Source organism: Macaca thibetana, chromosome 7 (genome assembly GCF_024542745.1).
Source record: "Macaca thibetana thibetana isolate TM-01 chromosome 7, ASM2454274v1, whole genome shotgun sequence".
NCBI classification, from domain to species: Eukaryota; Metazoa; Chordata; class Mammalia; order Primates; family Cercopithecidae; genus Macaca; species Macaca thibetana.
In genome coordinates, this window is record NC_065584.1 from 102,428,632 (window position 1) to 102,448,087 (window position 19,456).

Genomic DNA, 19,456 nt, shown 5'->3' on the forward strand with positions numbered 1-19,456 from the left:
TAGGAATGGTTTGTCCCTACTCCTTGAGCTCTTGGAAGGGTCAAAGGCTGGGAGAGATTTGCTGGCTGGTCAGGGGCTGGAATCACCCACAGGCTTGTTCACCCATATGTCTGGCAGTTGCTGCTGGCTGTCAGCTGGGACCTCAGTTGCGACTGTCAGTTGAAACCCTGCATGCATATTCTTTATGTGGCTGCTTGGGCTTCCTCATAGCATGGAGGCTTAAGTTCCAAGAGCAAGCATCCCGAAAGAGCCAGGCACAGCTGTATCTCCCTTTAGAGTCCCATAGTGTCACTTCCACTATAGGCACAAGGCTCCATCCCTTGATGGGAGAAGTTTCAAAGTTATATTGTAAGAAGAACATGTGGGATGAAAGATATTCTGGCCTCTTTGGAAAATACAGCATGCCACCTGGGATGATAGGTAGCCTTGAAAAGTAGTCCTTAGTCTCAAGAACTATGCAGAAGAAGTTGTGAACCATCAGACCTGCCTGAATGAGCCATACAGAGAGTAACAGTGAATGTTTCAGGAGTAATCTGAGTGGACAGATGGCCAACAGCATTCCTCACACTGTCTATCTCCCCACTATGTCTTGGCACAGCTTAGGACCCAGGAACCTCGACCTAATCCCAGGGAATATGGAGGGCAGGAAAGCCTCAAGAAGGACTAAGATCACATTTTTGCCAACCAGGCAAAAGGAGACTCGAGACTGGAAATTAGGTAGAGTTTTTGAATGCATGTTTGAAAATATCTTGCACTCTTGGAGCCTATGGCGTGAACTTTGCACTTGTTCTGCATTCATTCATCTCTACAAAGATGGAACCAAGGGGATAAGGGACAAATGCCGAGACATGGAGGCAGGATGAAGTTCTAAGGCTTTAGGCCTCCCCAAGTCTCAGGTTACTCCCCGGGCATGGTGAGATTATATGATGTAGGGTACATCATGCATGGGATGCCTGCATGGGATGCATGCTACAGCTCCATGCCTGAAACATGCTGAAACTCAATGCACACGAGCCATTGTTACTGTTCTTTAGGCCAAGCACTAAGGCGTCAGTCCCAAGCTAGAGAGTGGCCTCATCTGAGATGGAGAGACTCCTATTCCTTCCCCCAGGGCCACTGAAGGTTGTGCAGAATCACTCATCTCTTCCCTGTCATGTGAAAGCAACCTGATTGTGTCCAGGTCATTGGTTCTCAATGAGGAGTGATTTTGCTCCCCACCCCCGAGGACTTTCAGCAACATCTGGTGACACTTTTCATGTCACAACTGGGAAGGAAGAAGGGTGCTACTTTGGCATTTAGAGAGTAGAGGCCAGGAATGCTTCTAAACATCCCACAATGCATGGGACAACCCTACAACATGGAACTCTCCAGCCCCAAATGTCAATAGCGCCTGGGTTATGAAACACTGGTCTAGGTGTTCCCAACAAAAAACAGATCTTTCAGGGAGATTTTAGAAACACTTGCCCCCTTTTACTCCCGCTGTCCGAATGGCATCCCCTACTCGTGCCCCAAGATGGTGACTATTTTTTCACCATATTCCAGAAGGAAGTCCAGCCAGGCGAAGTTGGTTTAAAGTACTAAATTTGAGTCTGTGGGTGATTTCTTTTTGCCTTTCGCAATCATGCATATGCTACATATAATTTTTTTTTTGTTTTTAAGGCATCATAAAATCTGCCTTCCTTATAGACAAAAAAAGTTGTCCAATATGAAAGTGAGCTTTATCTATGAGAAAGGTATGATATCTCTACAGGGAGAAGAATGGTGAGACCAGGGTCCAGGTTACTCACCTTGGGACCGGGGATGATGAGTTGGGATAAACTGAAAAGAAAAAGTCTGGAATGAGTCATTGATTTTGGTTATAAGGATTGTCAGAAATGAGCAGTCACAAGAGGCTGAAAGTTAAGTTTAGGAAGACAGAGGCTTTCAGAAATGAGACTGGTTGGCTGGGAAAGGCAGGCAGAGTGGTTCTTGGGCTGTGTCCAGAAGGGGAGACAAGAGGGAAGATTGGTCCTAAAATTTATTGGATCTGATGGGAGGAGAGGTGGGTGAGGAAGGGGTTGTGAAGCTCAGTTTAGACCTAGAACTTGGGAATGGACTTGGCTTTCTTGGGAATCAGGGGATCTGAGAAGGAAGGAAGGCAAAGAAAGAGGAATGAGGGGGAAGGATGTCAGGGGAAGAAGAGATAGGGCAATAGTAGAGAGCAGCTGGGAATGAAGAGGAAACAAAGGAGAGGGAATGGAGGAGTGGAGGCTGCTGGAGGGAACCCGAGCTCCTTATGTGCTCCAACATCTCCTGTCCTCCAGGTCTTTCTACAAGTAGCTAGTAGCTTTGTGCTCCAGACTGGCTGGCACGGGGTAGTCTGCTTGGCAGGCCCCGTAACAGAAAGGGCACAAATGGAAATAAAGGTGGAAAGAGCAAAGGTGTGGGGTCAGGATCTGAATACTTGGAAGGAAGGTCTGAGCCCTTAGAAATCTAAGCGTAGGGAGGGTGTGAACTGGGAGCTTCTTGCCCCCGCAAGAGGCTTCCTTTGTGTTCAAGGATGGAACTGTTTTTCTGTGTGACAAAGACACACATGGCAGAACCCACAGGCACTTCCCTTCCCTCCCTTGGAAAGCTGTTGTCAGAAGCCCCTATCTGTCCCTGGGAGAAGATGGGCAGGGGGAGGGAGCGTGTGCAGTGGGAGGAGGAGTTGGGGGGAGGGAAGGCGGCTTGCGCTCCTCCCTGGCACTTGCTATTTCGGACCCACCAAAAGTCTGTTCCTCCTAGGTCTCTGCTCAAATGCAAGTGACAAGACTCCTCGCAGCGATCTCTTTACTTAACCCCTTTTGCTGGGCCATCTGTTCAGAACTCGGATGTATGCTTCTCCTCGGAGCAGACATCACATTATTCAGGCTCCTTCCTTGGCACAGGCTCTGTCCTTCACGGCTGCCCCTGCCCCACACAACAAAACCCAACCGCTTGCTCACGTCCTGAGTGACAAGGATACTTGCAGGCCTGTGGGCGAGTGGATCGCAGTTGAGCAAAAAATACTGGAGGCCTCGTTCCCTACTCGTCTTTCCCTCAGATTCCAGCTTATGTCTCAACTCCACTGACTCCCCCGGGCTGGTTTTTAAAAATACCCCTCCTCTGTGTTCCCATGGTGCCTCGTGTTTCTCTCTCGTGGTCAGCAAGGAGCTGGGGCTGCCACACCCTGATCCTTCCAGAGAGTCTTCAAGGGGCCTGTTCTACCCCCCTGCAGGTTCTTCAAGCTCCCACAAAGCCTCAACAGCCCTGGGGCTTTCCATTAGACTCTCTTTCATTCCTAGCCCATCGCCCTTGATAAACCCATCATTCTGGATAGACTTTCTAGAGCAGTGCTGTTTGATAGGACTTTCCACAACTATAGAAGTGTTCTCTATTTGCACTGCCCAATGTGGACCCGCTAGCCACATGTGTCTACTGAGTCCCTGAAATGTGGCCAGTGCAACCAAGCAACTGTACTTAAATTCTAATTTAATATAATTTTTATTGACTTAAATTTACATAATCCCACAGCAGCAGTAGCAGCAGCAGTAGCACCTGGGAACTGTTGGAAATGCAGAATCTGGGGCCTCGCCTCAGACCTTCTGGGTCAGCATGTCTAGGGATGGGGCCCAGCAATTTGTGTTTTAACAAGCCCTCCAGGTGGTTTTTATGCACAGTGAAGTTTGAGAAGCACTAATTTCGGGCTGAACCCTCGGAAAGCCCCAGCTCCCCTTCTAATGCCTGCCACCCCCGTCGCCTGGAGCTTTGGAGAGCCAGGGCTTTGGAAGATGGACCCAACTTCCTTCTGGGTCTCTGCACTAGTCTTGCTGTCCACCTCTCCGGCAGAGAAGGCAAAACTGGCCTTGGCTGGTGTTCCTCACACACCCCCATAGCAGGCATCAGGCTGTGGGAAGTTCTGAATAATGAATGCTGCAGAGAGGGGTGCTGGCTTTTTCCGTTCACTCACTGAGCGCCTTCCCTAGTGGGTGGGGTGCACAGTCATCACCCACCCCAAGAGCAATCGTCTCTGGGTGAGAACAGGCCCCTGCCCCCACCTTTCCTCCCCCACCCACGGAGGCTGGGAGCTGGCTGGGGGAGGCTGCTGAGCCATGCCTTAGAACTTCTTCCAAGCAAGGGGATGCAGGGTGCTCAGCGACAAAGCCGTCAAGGTCTTGGTTTTCCTTTTTTCCTAGCCAATATTTATTGAGCTTATCTTCCAGGTACTGTGCTAAGTGGTTTGTGTGCTTACTCTTTACAACAGTTCGATGAGGTGGTTTTGCCTTCCTTATTTTTCAGAGAAGCGCAAGGCTCAGAGATGTTAAGTGACTCACCCAAGTCCACAGTTGGTGTGTATGATTCCAAAGCCCAAACTTTTACCTGAAGCTCCATGTGCTTCTCCATGGGCTCCTCTTTGTAGCCCCTGAAAAAGGAGGGAGCGTGGACTATCAGGGATGTCAGCTTGTGCCAGTGCCCAGGAAGCTAACTTTTAAGCAGAAATCCTTGAGCCAGTGATTCAAAATTGAAGGATGCTTAACTGCAATTTAATCTTACATCAGGAACGCTATATGTGATTCATTTAATATCAGCTCATGCTGAAGCCCTCACCTCTTTTCCTTCTCCCTTTGTCTCTTTCCAATATTCATGGCTGTCTCCCGACTAAGAGGAGCCAGAGCTGAGCTGGGCACCAAGAAGGGTGTGTCCTGGCTCCAGCTGCAGTGCCGGGTAAATGCAGCTCATGGAGGTCAGAGGGCTGGGAGGAGCTGCCCAGGAGCACCTGGGCACAAGAAGGGCGACATTGTCTAGGATGAGGGCAGCCTCAGCACCTGACCTGCAGTGGCCAGAACATGACTCCTTTCTGGGACCTCAGGTCCTTCTCCAGGAAGATTCCATAGAACCCTCCAGCAGCTTCCGTGTCTCAACTGCTTGGTTCTGACTCTCATTCACTGTGCTGCTGTCCCTTTTCTACCTCTTTCTCAGGCTCTGTCCTGCTCCGCCCTCTCAGCCTGTCCCTCAGGCTCCAGGGCACAGATTCTGTCCCTGCGTCTGCCTGCTCCAGCTGGCTTTGTGGCCTCTTGTTTCCTTCAGAGTGTCTGTGTCACCTTTGAAGTTTGCCCTCTGCCCTTGGGTGGAGAGATGAGGCACCAGGGTGATAATCAGGGTGTGAAGGGGTGTGGCATCGAGGCAAGGCATGACTGCAGGAGCCCTAGCGGGAGAGGTGGCAGCTGGACCTTTGCTTTTCCTCCTGTGGCCAGTAGGTGGTGCTAGATGCCAGCTGAGGCCCAGCTGGGGCCTTGAATGTGCAAACTGCAGCCCTCACAGCAAAGGGCTCAGCTTACCACGCTGCTCTTTTGGGAGACATGTAAGGAAACACAGACTTGCACACTGATTCAGGACACTGGAGGGGATGGAAGAACGCAGTAGTTTCTCTTCACTCAGGCTTGTGGCCCTTATAGTTGGTTCCCCACTAGGAATTGGAAACAGGTTGAAAAGAGAACCTACCTTACCTTTTCCTCCCCAAGGAGACTGGAGGAACTGGATTACAGGCACTTGTTTCCACCTTTGCTCAAATATCGTGTCTTCCAAGCATGGATGGGCCCTTGCCTTTGGGCGCTCATGACAAGTTTTATTAATGCTTCACCACACTGGGGGCACATTATACATGACAGAAACACTGTTTCCATGACTGCCTTCCTCAGTAGACTGTCAACTCCTGGAGGTCATTTTATAATCACTTCTGTATCCCCAGTGCCTACTCAAGGCCAGGCGCATAGCGTATGCTCAATAAATGAGTTAGCAAGTGAATGAGTCAATGGAGGGATGAGCTCAGTAGTTTCTACTGGCTGTAAAGAGAATGTGCTATCTTTCTGTTTGGAGATCTGTAAGTACAGAGGTAGTCCCTCTGCTTAGGGATTTTAGGGATGGCCCAATGGAAAGGATGAACCTTGAAGCCCTCTTGAGGCCAATTCGGCCAATGCCGAATTCAGAACTTCACACATATATATGGAAGGTGCTTCTTTTCCTTCATTTGATGAACATTCACTGCATGCTCACAGTGAACCAGGTACATCTTTCTAAGTCAAGAAACTTCCTCATGTCTGCAAAGAAATCTTCCCATATCTACAAAGAAGAGCAATGACATATAGCCTGGGCACTGGAGCTCTGGGACTTTAGACTTAGCTTCCAGGCATGCAGAGCCTGGGAAAATGGTTGGACTTTTGGGGTTGACCAGTCAGAAGATAAAGAAGAAGCTCTGCTGGGCAGGACTTGGGCTGCTGGGCTCAGTGTGCAGAGGGAGGGGATGTTATCTAGGCAGGGAAATGAACAAGCATTGAAGTAACCTGGTTGGCGGGGGGATGGGGGAAGCATTTGTTCCTCTAAAATGATTCTTCCCTGCCTAAGACTCAAACTCTGAAGAATGAGCAGTTTTATTGAGAATAAGGCAGGCTAATCAGATGTGCAGCTGACATGAAATTGGGAGCGGTAGGTAATTTTTAGGATCCCTAAAGAGCTCTACAGACAAGGATGGAGGGATGAGTCAACAAGGCACCGTGTAACAGGGATAAAAGTAAAGTTCTGCCCCAAAAGCCAACTGGATTTAGGAGGCATGGCTTCAGAGTTATGAAGACTCTAGTGCTTCTTATTGATACGAGTTAGCCATGGAATGGGAGAGCCACAACAATAAATTAGTGTTGCAAGAGTGTTTCGAATAAGGGTCTGAGCTGTGGTCGGCTCTGGTCAACCACTCTTGGAAGGTTCCATTCAGTTCTAGGGAACTTTATAAGGATTCAGTGAACATCAGTTCATGTTGAAACCCCCTGTTCCTTCCCCCTTTGTCTCTTTCCAATCCTTATTGCTATCTCCCAACTAAGAAGAGCCAGAAGAGCTGTCTTTTAATAGATATGATATGCTGAAGCAAACACTGAGGGAACAAGCCGGGCAAGACGGAGACTCAAAACCAGCTCATAAGAGCAACCATTGAAGGAACCGGAGCTCATTACCCCAGAGAAAATAAGGCATGGGGCACACAAGACTCAAAAGAGTGACTCTTCTTGTGTTGAGATGACTTGGTGAGCAGACTTGACATGTTTGCAGCAGATGAGTTCCCCTGGGAATTTGCAAGCCCAGGATGGGGGTTGAGTTTGAAGCCCCTGTGTTTCCTTTTGGGCCTCTGAGACCAAGAGCAAGTCTCTCTCTATCTCTCTGCATCTCTAAGCTTCCTCAGGGACTGCTTAGCCATAATGTCAAGCAGCTCTAAGGGTCTGTGGCCTCACAGCTCTGCCTCTTCTGTTGGCCCTGTGGTACCACACTCAAGCCCCTTGCTAAGCCTGGGGCTGTGGATTCAGCTGGCTCCTTTTGAGTCTCTGGATGAGAACCAGGAGTAGCAGAGCTGATGTGCTCATGGCTCCCAGAGATGGGGCAGCTCAGACTCAAAGGCTTCTGCTGCTCTCCTCTTGCCCCCTCCTCTGCAAAGACTTGGGGTTCAAATCCTAGCTGTGAGATCTTGGGTAAGTCAGATGACCTCCCAGAGCATCAGCATGGGCACTTGCTGGGTTAATTTCAAGATTCATTAATGTTGAAATGACTCTACTTGTGTTTAGGTGACCCAGTGAGCAGACTCAACATGTTTGAAGAGGGTGAGTTCCCCCAGGGATTTGCAAGCCCAGGATGCTCCATTCCTTCATCTCAGCACTGTTTGTCATCCACCCTGGAGCTCCATAGCGAAGGGCACATCTCACCTCAGTTGGAATGGGTTTGTCTTTTCCTTTCTCACTTGGCAACTGCTCATTTCCCCGTGGAACTTCTAATGAATCTTGAAATTAACCTGGCATTAACCAGGTATCCTTTGGCAGGTACGGCAGGTATCCTTTCCGTGGACCATTTCTCAGAGCCACCCTCCTCGCCTTGAATACTGTAGCATGAAGCACCTTCAACAGCCACTTTCTGGAATTAGGGGGATGACCTTCCCCATTTGCCCTGGGTGAAGGAGATTCCTAGGATGTGGGACTTCGAATGCTAAAACCTAGAAATGATCTGGGCAAGCCAAGACCAGTTGGTTACCTTAGCTGGAATCCCCATTCATTTATCTTCCTCTGCCACGTGGCTGTCCTGCTGTCAGCCCTCAGTTAAAGATTTGCAGAAGGATGGCTTGGGGCAGCCGTTGAGGACTGATGCTCTGTCCCTTCATCTGAGCACTCTTTGTCATCCCTCTGGGGCACCACAGCAAAGGGCACATCTCCTCTCACTTGGAATGGGCTTGCCCTTTCCTTTCTCACTTGGCAACTGTTCATTTCCCCCTGGAATTTCTAATGAATCTTGAAATTAACCTGGCATTTTCTCCCTGCTCATCTCACATGGGGAGCCTGATGCTTTGGGCTGTCCACTGCTGGACAGAGGAGGAACAGGAGAAGCAGCTGTGTGCTCAGGCTCAGCCTGCAGAGGGACAGCAGCCTTCGTTCCCTTCGTTGCTGCAGACCCTGGTGCCCATGTGGCCTCTAGGTGCCTGGATCTTGTTCTCTCCAGTCTCCCAGGATAAACAAAGGTATTTGGGCTCAGTGCATGACTTTTCCTAGGGCAAGGAAGTCATCGTATTGACTGGTGCCATTCTCGGATGTTTTCACTTCCTTTCAAGTTGAGCAAAGGCCCTGAAGGAACATAAGGCCAGTTTCCCAATGACCATGGATGGGATCCCACATTGCTGCAACCCCTTCAAGCCCATTTAAAGAAGGGCCTTCCATAGAAGCAGAAACCCCAATGCCACACAATCTGACAGTGGACTTAGCCTTGCCTGCCTTCAGTTTAAAACTCTGTCCAAAGACCACACTGCTCAGTTGGCACATTTTCTTCCTGGGAACCAAAGAAATATCCTGCAAGGGGAGTGTGGGGCTTGTCACTGGGAAACACTAGGAATGGAAAGTAGGGGAAGGAAAAGAATAGAAAGCATTATTTTCTGGTTTGATTTTCTATTTTCTAGTTTAATTCAATGTATACTAGATAAACACACATTGATGGAATGCCTGTTAGGTACCCGACTCTGTGTAAATACATGACCCTGGTTTCAAGGAACCTAGAGTTCAGGATAGAGGCAGAAGTCTGCGTGGCCATCTCTGATGGATGGAAGACCAATGCAAGGCTCTGAATGATGCTGCAATAGTTGCTGAGCTGCCCCCTTTTGAACATACAGGAGGCAAAGTTGCTTGGAGAAATTTGGGGGCTTGTTAAGGGTGTGAGATGCCTGGGCTTTGAAAGCTAGGCAGAGTTTTGACAGGCAGGAGCTGAAGAGCCAAAATGTAGAGATGGGTAACAGTGGGAAAAGGTGAGATTGGAAGTGGGCTGGAGCCCAGGTGCTGGGCACAAGGGGCAGTCTGGTGGCAGAGCAGCTGAAGTAGCAAGAAAAGCTGGATCCTGGGCAGTGCTGGATGCTGGGTGGTGGAGCTTAAAGTGGAGACCTGTAGGCAGTGGGGACCCAAGGAAAGTTGGAAAGCAGGAGACAGCCAGAAACCCAGCCATCTTTTGACAAAATGTTAGTCCCCCTGTGACTTCCACCTCTTGCTGTTTATTCTTTAACAAGGAGCTGGACCAGCCTTCCCCCACCTGGAGCAGCCTTTTCCTTTCTTTTCATGCCTGGAGCAGGAAGGTTTGACCCAGCCCTAGGGAGCCTTGACCCAACCCTACCCTAGAGAGGCTTGATCCAGTCTTAGAGAGGCTCTGGCCATTGGCTCCACTTCATTCCCAAGCTGGGAGCAACAGAGCCCCTCCTCCCCATCCCTGCTCTGGATCCCACTGCTCCGTGGCTGCTTAGAAGCAGTGCTTTGAGGTCAGATAGATCCAAGTTTGCTCCTGGTCTCCCCACTGTAACTTCAGGTATGAGGCTTAACCTCTTTAAATGTCCGATTCTTTACCTGCAAAAGATGGATGATGAGAGAGATGCCACTGGGTGGGGAGGAGTCCACTGACACCTGACTCTCATGGGCACTTAGGGACGTGCTTCCTTTTGCCTCTTCTCCCTTTCAGGTTGGGGATGGGAGGAGGGTATCTTGGCCTTTCCAGGAAGCAGCTAGCTAGCTTTGGCTGGGGAGCCAGTGGGCAGCTCCAGGTGCTGTGGGGCTCCTTGTTGGGCTTCCCAAAGCTGCTGGCCTTTTAAATTGCCTTGCTGTCTTCCTTACAGGATAACAAGGGCATAAATCAGGAGCTGTCAGCATTCATTTCCATCCTTGGGTGGGCAGTTGTCCTGCCCTCACCAGGCTCCAGCCCTGTCTACGGAAGATCAGCTCCCTAAAGCCAGGGAGGGTGATGGGCTGGGGCTGAGAGGGTCATTTCAGACCCCAGAGCTGCAGGAGGAAGGGCCAGCATGTGCTGCCACTCCCATGTGGGTCTGTCCTTCCTGCACACCAGTCCTGGGTCAGAAACCACGAGCTGTCAGACAAGTGGGGACTAGAATCTTCTCTCTGAAATGCCAGGCTGCCAGGATGAGACTAACGCTTGCCAGGGGCTGTCTGTGCCAGGAATGGAAGAGGGAAAACCTTCTGCCAGGAGCCTCAGGCAGAGACTTCAACAAGGGTGGTTGCTCCTTATCCTAGGGGACTGGAGGGTGCCAGAAGCAAAAGTAGCTCTCAGAAAATCAGTGAAGAGAATGAGAGGTAGCAGAGAACCTCAGGACTTGGGCAATAGAGCCCTCAACTGCAGCCAGGACGTAGAAAGCTTGGGCCCAAATGGGAGGAGTTTTTGAAGGGCTCCAGTTTAAACATGGTCATTTTACAGATGAGGAAAATGAGGCCCAGCAGGATCAGACTTAGTTATCTGGGTCTTAATCTCAAGGCAGCTGCCACAGGTTCTCATAAACACAGAACAGGCACCCAACAAACAAACAATCAATGAAAGTAAACAAATATATGAATGAAAATGAATATAAGAAGAGAGCTGTAGCCCCTCTGACTCTCCCCAATGAAAATGAACCTCTCGGCTGGGCACAGTGGCTCATGCCTGTAATCTGAGCACTTTGGGAGGCTGAGGCAGGTGAGTCACTTGAGGTCAGGAGTTTGAGACTGGCCTGGCCAACATTGTGAAACCCCGTCTGTACTAAAAATACAAAAATTAGCTGGGTGTGGCCACAGACACCTGTAATCCCAGCTACTCAGCAGGCTGAGACAGGAGAATCGCTTGAACCCGGGAGACAGAAGTTGCAGTGAGCTGAGATGGTGCCACTATACTCCAGCCTAGGTGACAGAGAGAGAGAAAAAAAAAAAAAGAAAATGAACTTCTCTATGTGCTTACTGCCCACTGATACCAGGCCCCTGCTATTTGCCACATGTCACAGGTGATATTCTGCCGTTTTCCCTAGCAGAGCCGACAGACCATGAGCTACTTGAGACCAGAGACCAATCTAATGACCAACTCGATGTCTCTTGCCTTGCCCATGGCTTGCCCTTGTTAAATGCTCTGGGATGCTGTAGAGCTTTTTTTTTCTTCATTTCCACTGGATCCATCTGGAGTAAGGGATGCAGGGACTGAGAGGATATTCCCATCCTGCCTCAGTTCAGAAGCAGGGAAATTGGCCCTCTTTAGGAAAGGTCAGCTAAATCAGCCCCCCTGCAAGAAACATGCTTGGTATTTTTAGAAGCTTTTCAAGCCTGCGGGCCTGAGCTCAGCAGGAGGCACTCAGAGCCTTCGCCCATTCAGCCCCAATCACCCCAGTTTAACCCCATTTCACTCTCTCCTACTTCAGGCAAGGGAAGGCAACTGAGCAGAAGCTGATAGAGTCATTCAGCAAGGCCATGTGGCTAAACCCTGATCTCCTTTAGATGATACAATAGGCGGTCTCATCTACTTCACTGGCCAAAATGTATCATATGACCCTGAGAAAGTCACATTCCTATGTTATTCCTACCTGTACAATGGAGAGGTCATTATATTTACCTGTAAATCCATTTTGGAAACAAGGCAGGAAAAATAGGAATCCAATAAACACCAAAAATTTCTGAACTCTGCTGGATTCTGGGGGACTGTTGTAAGGCCTGGGTGAGGTTATGTTGGAGAATTTTCTGTTCCTTGGAGAGAGATGCTTAAAGAGCTGATGTCATAAAAATCTATCATAAAATGCTGTTGTGCTGGAAAAAAAAAAAAAGGTAGCTTTCCTCTTGAGAGAGAGGTATGTGGTCCAGGAGGGGCCGGCAGTGTTTGGGACATGAGGTTCTCAGACCTCTAGCCAGAATCTGTTACTTGTTTTTCTTTTTTTCTTTTTTTTGAATGGGCAGAATGGATGCCTCAGAGTAGAAGCCTTTGACTGTAGTCCTAACTAGCTATGTGGCTTCAGGTACATAACTTAGTTATCTTGGGCCTAATTTGTCTACCTATAAAATAGCAGGGACAGGGGATTGTACTAAATGTGGTGTTTCCCAAATTGGTAAGTTTCCATGAGGCTTTTGTGACTGTGACAATACCCGAGTGTCTTCAAACGCACAGGAATCGTAAACATGGCACAAATCTTCCACCCACTTCCCCCTCATCCCCTCCCACCCTGCTCACTTTCCTCCAAGTCTGGTTGGGAAAGTGTGAGGAACACAGGAATGGTTAATCTCTAAGACCTTTTCAAAGGTTATGATTTTATAATTACAAAATCTGTGATATTATTATTGCTATTATTTTTGGCATGTGTGTGAGGGAGTTGGGGTTAATGATAAATTGAACTCAGCAGGGAGCTAGATACTAGAGTCTAGTATCTTCTTTCTTCTTCCTAAAATTCCGGGACTGGAAACTTCCAGCGGACTTGGAAGTTGAAAGGAAAGTGAGCTGGCTTCTGTGGCCAGTCCATGAGGGCGGGGAGGGACAGAATAGTGGAGGTCAGGAAGTGGGGTGATATTTACAAAGTTCTATTCTGTCATCTTTGCATCAGAGAGTTTACAGATTAAAAGCATGGCTTCTAATTCAATCTGGCACAAGGGAATGCGGATCCTGCCGTCAGCATCCTTTATTAAGCAGCTTCTTTTGCCCCCAGTCCCTGCAGTTGCCCTCACCACACACACAACCTCCCCACACACTCCTCTGGCTCCTGCCTTTCTCTCCGACCTGCATCCACATGTGCACACCCAGCCCACTGGGAATGCCCCTCACCCACACTCCACCCCACCCACAAATAAAGCTCACCTGCCACCCTCTACCTGCTCCCCGTGCTCACCTGAACTGTCCAGCCCCTGCAGACCCCCTCGCAGGCTGGAGGCTCCTGCCACCCTCAGCACATGCCCCTGGGGTCCACAGGTGGTGAGTCCACACACCCACCCCTGAGCCCACTCCTCATCTCTGTCACTGCCTACAGCCTTCCCCAGGCTTGGAACACACACTTGTTCACCTCGTGTAAGATCAGAAATAAACTCTCTCTGGAACCTGTTCAAAGGCTAATGTGCATCCTCCCTTAATTATTGATTTGTTGATTACAGATGCTTGGGTAGGACATTCATTGTGTCCACTGTGCCAAGGACCTAACTCTAGAATCCCTGTCCTTTTCAGGAGAAAGTTGGCCCATTGATCTCTTGGGAAGGGGTTACTTGAGTGTTAGGTAAAACCTGGCCACAGGATAGGTCACAGACTAAATATTGTGCTCCCTGCTGAAGCCCTCATTAGCCCTAGCCCAGGATGGTCTAGGGCTATGGCTAATGAGGGCTTGGATGGTCACAGCTGGGGTGCTCCCTCCTTCCTTCCCTCTCACAACCAGGGAAACCCTGGCAAAGGGGTGTGGGGATGCAGAGGGGCAGAACTGCCCCCCACCAAGTCCCCTGCAGAGGTGGCAGCCTCCCCTTTCCTAGTTGCCTCAGTAGGGCAATTTAGTGTAAAAAGTGGTACCTGGTTCCATGCTGTGTTTAGGAAGACCTGGGTTTAAAATCTGGTTCATTCCACGTACCAGCTGGGTGATCTTGAACGAGTGATTTAACCTCTCTGATTCTGTTTCTCAACTGTAAAACCAGGTATTTGTGAGGATTCAATGAAATGACACATATAAAGGCTACAGAAAAATGTCACACACAGAAAACAATCAATACGTTGTGGTTGAAATTATTATCATCATCATCATCACCATCATCCTGCCCATCTTCATCTCTGGGGCCCCAGGATCGTAGGAGATGGCTTTCTTTGGCCCAGGGGACGCTTCCCTTTTGGTACATGGGTGTGGCCTCTGGATGGCTTTTGCTACATTTAAATCCATCAGGGACACTGAGCTCCAGGGCAACCATAAACTCTTCCGGAAAGAGGTTAGATCCTTCAGACCACAGTTCTGTGGATATCTCCTTGTTCGTTCCAGCATGAGGCTGGGCAAGGGGAGTTTGGGGCTTGTCACTGGGAAACATTGGGGAGAGTTCTGTCACAGGGCATATGCACAGTGAGAAAATGTCACTGCCATCCATCCACGGGGTTGGACTCCTGGGCTGTCTTTCTTGGAGGGAAGTTCTAGAACTTGACACTAGGAAGAGGGTGTTCAAGGGGAACTCTAAGTGTCCACAGGGCTTTGAGGGTCATCTGGCTTCCAGAAGCTGGATGAACTCATGGTGCCTTCCAGGTATGCTTCCAGGCTGAGTTTCTGCGATCCCTTCCCCACACCTCACATTCACCCCACAGCTTTGAGCATCTGACCTGAGCTTTGGTCAGGGCTGGTTTGTACCTTCCCCCACTGCCACCTTCATTCCCTGTCCCACCCCCATGCCGGAACTCCCTGGGCTGGGCTTTTTGTTCCCTCAGTTCCCAGGCAGTGCAGCTGGTGCTGTGGGCTGGGGAGGGGGTGGAGGACACAGCAGAAAGTCTGTGGGAGGGAACTGTCTCTTAGTTCCAAAGGCGAGCATGGCTTCCTATGCCCTTCCCCACAACACAACGCTTCCCCCAAATTCCCACATTGGTGTCTCAGCAAATAAGACAACTCTTTTTTTTTTTTTTTGGTTTTCCATTTGCTCTTGATACATACTTAAATGTGTGTGTGTGTGTGCTGTTCTCAGTAATCAGTGCCAGAAGAAATTGGAGCCGATCTGGTAATTTCTTGTTTTGAGTCTCAGGTAACTGGCAAGTATCTGATCTCCTCCTCTCTGGGCCTGAGGACTTTGGGACATCACCTCTTCAGCCCTCTATGCTCCTGGAGTTCTGTTCTGTTTAAAGAAACAGAAGCCAGGATAGTTTCTAACAAGCAAGGAAGGTGGAGTTGTGAGCACCCTAATAGGGAGGCTGAACCATCTGATATGGAGTGGGCCCCCTAAGGAAGAATAGTAGAAAGAAAAAAGAAGGGAAGGGAGAACTCCTATATGTGAAATCCTGGGCTAGGCACATTATGCCCATTTTATGATTGCCTTCTCCAAACTGCATTGCAAGGGAAATATCCATGAGCAATGCCCTTCATGAGAGGAGGATGAAGCTCAGTTAGGTGAAGTGATAAGTCCAGGTCACCAGCTAGAAGGTCCTGGAGCTGGGGTTTGAACTGAATTTGCCTGGGGCTAAAATTCACGCTTTATAAAACTGCCCCTTGGAGGTGAGAGTGTAATGCGTGGTGTAAATGGAAGCTGTTGTCTTGGCTTTCCTCAACTCTGAGATCATCTGGTTGTTGATAAATGCAGACAGGTCAGAGGTGAAGTGCTAATCAAGTGTGCAAAGGTCCTGGTATCCGCTACTGTTAGAAGAAACCAGTGGCTGTCGTTCGTGCAGTGTTAATGTCCACAAGGTGTTTTCAGTTGCATTATCTTACTTGGTGCTTGAGATCGTTGGTTCCCACGTGTCAGAGAAGGAAGTGGAGGATAAGAGAAGGGCGGTAGCATGCCCAAGGTGATGCAGCCCAATATGTTTTGATGCTAAATGAATGCATTAGTACAAAGATGGGTCTGAAAGCCATAGTCCTATAATCTGAGCCAGAGGCTCAGGATCAGGGCAGCGGGAAGGTGTGGCATGGGCTGCTTTGGTGAGGAGCAGGTGGAGAGAAGGGCAACTGTGGGAGGTGGTGAGGCAGAGGCGGGAGCCGCCTGGGAGCAGAGCAGGAGTGGGCTGGGTTGACTAAGAAGGGCAACAGGATACAGTGGGGGCCCTAGGAGATGGGGAGGGATGAAGGGGGAATGTCTAACCCAGAAGAAGGCTTTAGCTTTCTGCAAGGCAGAGGCCACAGTAAGAGGGCTGCTGGACCTGGGCTCTGCCCTAGACTCAGTGGAAGGAGGCTGCCAAAGGCCCAGGTGTTCGGACATTGCTGTTCCCAACCTTCTCTTGAAAACAGGAGCTACTAATCTTTCTGCTTCTAGAAACCCCTTGATATTTGTCTTGTTGGATAGAAGTGTGTGGCAGCACGTATAATTCTGGGGATACAGGAGGTGGTCAGCTCAAAGCACCTCACTTCTGTTAAGTCCCAAACTTCTCTTGTGGACACACATGGGGTTTCAGGCAGCAAAAGAATTCATTTAATCTTTCCCCAAAACACGTGGTGTCTATTTTTGGGCCGGCACCAATGTAGGCCCTGGGGAGTATGTAGTAAACAACACTGACAGCTCCTGGCCCTCTTGGTGCTGCAGCCCAGGGGGAGGCAGACACTGAACACTTACTTCCATGTATGTGGAATGGTACAAAAAGGCAAGGTGTGCTGAGGGCATTCATTCATTCAACAACCACCTAGAGAGCCCCTCTGTGTTCTCAGTGCTGTTTAAGGGGCTGGCAAATCAGTAGATGAAATAGGCAAGGTCTATGCCCTCAAGGAAGTTACATTTTAAAACCTGGTAACAGGAGGAATATCCTCTTGCGAGTCAGGAAGGTGCCCAGACTTCTCTGTCCCACCCTATCAATCGTAGTTCCTTCATCTGCCAAATGAAGGCCATTATCCCTGGCTGCCCTCTGAGATGATCCCTGGCTGCTCTCTCATCAGTAAATAGGCAAATGGCTGGGTATTGTGCAGAGGAAGGCACAATGTAAGTTACTTCAAGAGAGCTCATGTAGGAAGGCACGTGAAGGCTATGTCTATCGTGGAGGGTGGGTGTGGAGGTTCAATCCTCTTGCCTCTCCATTCCCCCCAGTCCCTGTCAGTGGTGCTGCACTAGCCTCTGTCAACCACCTGCAGGTTTCTGGCTTCCTAAAAGTGTGAGTCCTGACTCTTGACTTCTGATTTTATACCTTGGGGGAAGTTGGCTCATGGAATGGGAGTCCCTCTTCCCTGGTTGCCCTAACCTGCTGGCAGTGCTCACCTGCTGGCAGGAAGCCAGCTGCCTGCCCTGGATCCTGCTGTCTAAGGAAGGGCTCCAGCATCTGCTCCTGCAGGGCCCCCACCAGGACACTCAGAGGCCAGGGAGGCCCTGCGAGCCACTGCCTGTGCAGGACCTAGGACATGCAGCATTAAATTCCCAGCCCAGCTCAACTGCTTACAGCCAGTGGTGACTCAGCAGGGGCTACCTTCCCATGGAAGGCACAAAAGCCCAGAAGGAGTAACTCAAAGGAAAGAGAACCGGCGATGAGGGCTCCGGGGCTGAGGAGTCGCATCTCAGGGGAGATTTACCTGGGCCTGCGCCCTGTACTTTCTTCCCCAGGGACCCGAGATTCGCTGAACCCTCTCTGGCAGCACACCACTTTGGGGTCTAGGGCTGGAGCCAGAGAGCATCTGTGGATGGTGGCTGCACCTGACCCATTGCACTAACTTGCCAGGGGGGCTGCAACATGTGTGGGATGAGTTTCATGGCAGCATTGTGTTTGGCTGTTAGTGGACAAAGGCTGCTGGGGCCTCTCTGCTGGGTGGTAAAGCCCTCTGGAAACCTCAAAAGTGGCATAATGAAGTTGACATACAATGCTTCTGTGCACTGGGCACTGTTCAAAGTGCCTTACTGTGTTATCTCATGACAACCTTGTGAGTTAGATCCTATTTTGCAGAAGGGAAAACTGAGGCAGAGAGACTTAAGTGCCTTGCTAGGGTTCAGATACTAGTGGGTACATGACACCATTTTAGTCCCATTATAGCTGCTTACTCCCTGGGTCCCCAAGGTCAGAGCACCTGAAGCCTGTGTGATTTGGAGCCATGCTTTATTTAAACTGACCATTTTGACAAACTCGAATGGATTTCCAACAACTATAGTGGGGAAATATCAGAAAGCTGTGCTTTTGAGGTGTAGGGAAGGAACTGAGGCTTTGCTCAGAGAAGAGAGGGGCAGTGAGTAGCCTCCTGGATGGCTTGCAGAAAAGAGGTGAGAATTTTCCCTGAGGGTCTAGGTGGTAGCACCAGCACGAAGGTGGCAGCTTTAGGGGGCTAGCTTCACTATGTCAAAGTCAAGGATACCCAAGGAATGGAGCTGTCTGAGAACAGAGTCGAAGGCTCTGGAGTGGCTGGTAATGAGCTTCCTGCCACTGAAGGTGTTCAAGCAGGACAGACTGGGCACCTGAGGATGCTGTTGAGGAAATGTCTGCATAATAGAAGTTTCACTGGATGACCTGGAGGCCTGTTCCAGCTATGAATCTGGCATTCAGGTTAAGTAGAATAATAGCGCAGGGTCACCCGGGCAGCATCACTGGTGGGGACCCCTGAACCTCCTCCATACACTGGCAGGGCAGAAGAATCTAGCAGTACCTCAAGGAATCTTCTTTAATGGATAGAAGTGGGATGAAAGTGTTCCCCATCTTTCCCCAACCCACTGCCACCACCAGCAAAACCTCCTGGCAGGTGTTTGTCCAAGATATTGGGACTTGAGTGGGAGCCTTGAGCTGGCCGTCTCGTGGTTGGATTCTTCTGCTTTCCCGGACCACTTTGGTGCTTGATGGTCCCCTTTCATGGGTGGGCTTTCATCTTCCATGTGTGGTCAAAATTCTTTCCTTGGACCCAGAGCTTCTGGGTAGCATTATACATCCCCAGCCTCCAAGCAGGCCCAGACCTGTCTCTTTCCCTCATATCTTATCCTTGGGCCACCCAAGAAACAGAACTCCTTCTCTAGCCCAAGCCCAGATCTGCCAGCTCCAGATAGCTCTTTAGAACAGCAAGTCCTGCAGGACCTAGTCTTCCCTTTATAGCCCACTGTACTCCCCAGTCATCACCCAGTATCACAGTTTCTCAACCAGCTGAGACTTACAGAAGTAGGTCCTATTTCTGCTCAAACTTGAAAGTTGTGCAGCACAGCTCTTGGATTCAGAATGACACCAGAATTCACGCACCTGCCTGGGATCTGGCCTACATCCCAGTAATGTGACCACTGACTCAGGAGTGTGGGTCCTTTGGAAAAAGGGATGTGGCTGGGTTAGAAAGGCAGACAGGTGACCAATAGACTGGCAGGGGTCCACTCTGAGTTTCCACTCCGTTCCTCCCTTGCTAGGTGGAGGGGAATGTGGGCTGCTGGAAATCTCCTATAAACAGTTGATATTAACCTCAGGTGCTTGCACACCTGGAACATGCCTTTTAAGAAAGACACGTGTTCAGTTTCTCTAGGTGTCAGGGGAGTTGGGCCACTGTGCTCCAGCAAATGGCCCCCACTCTGACCTG

General features: G+C 49.8%; 1 protein-coding gene across 5 annotated transcripts in view; it reads right to left on the minus strand.

The window, feature by feature from the left end:
- The window catches only part of MRPS11 (mitochondrial ribosomal protein S11), a 1,182,883-nt gene that overhangs the window by 194,949 nt on the left and 968,478 nt on the right, over positions 1-19,456 (minus strand). Inside the window, exon 1 of one of the 5 annotated variants that reach the window (XM_050797700.1) lies at positions 8,294-8,297. The exons of the other annotated variants lie outside the window; for them this stretch is intronic. The gene's annotated coding sequence lies outside the window, so the exon portion shown is untranslated. Of the gene's footprint in view, positions 1-8,293; positions 8,298-19,456 lie in introns of those variants that run through there. 5 annotated transcript variants of the gene reach the window in all.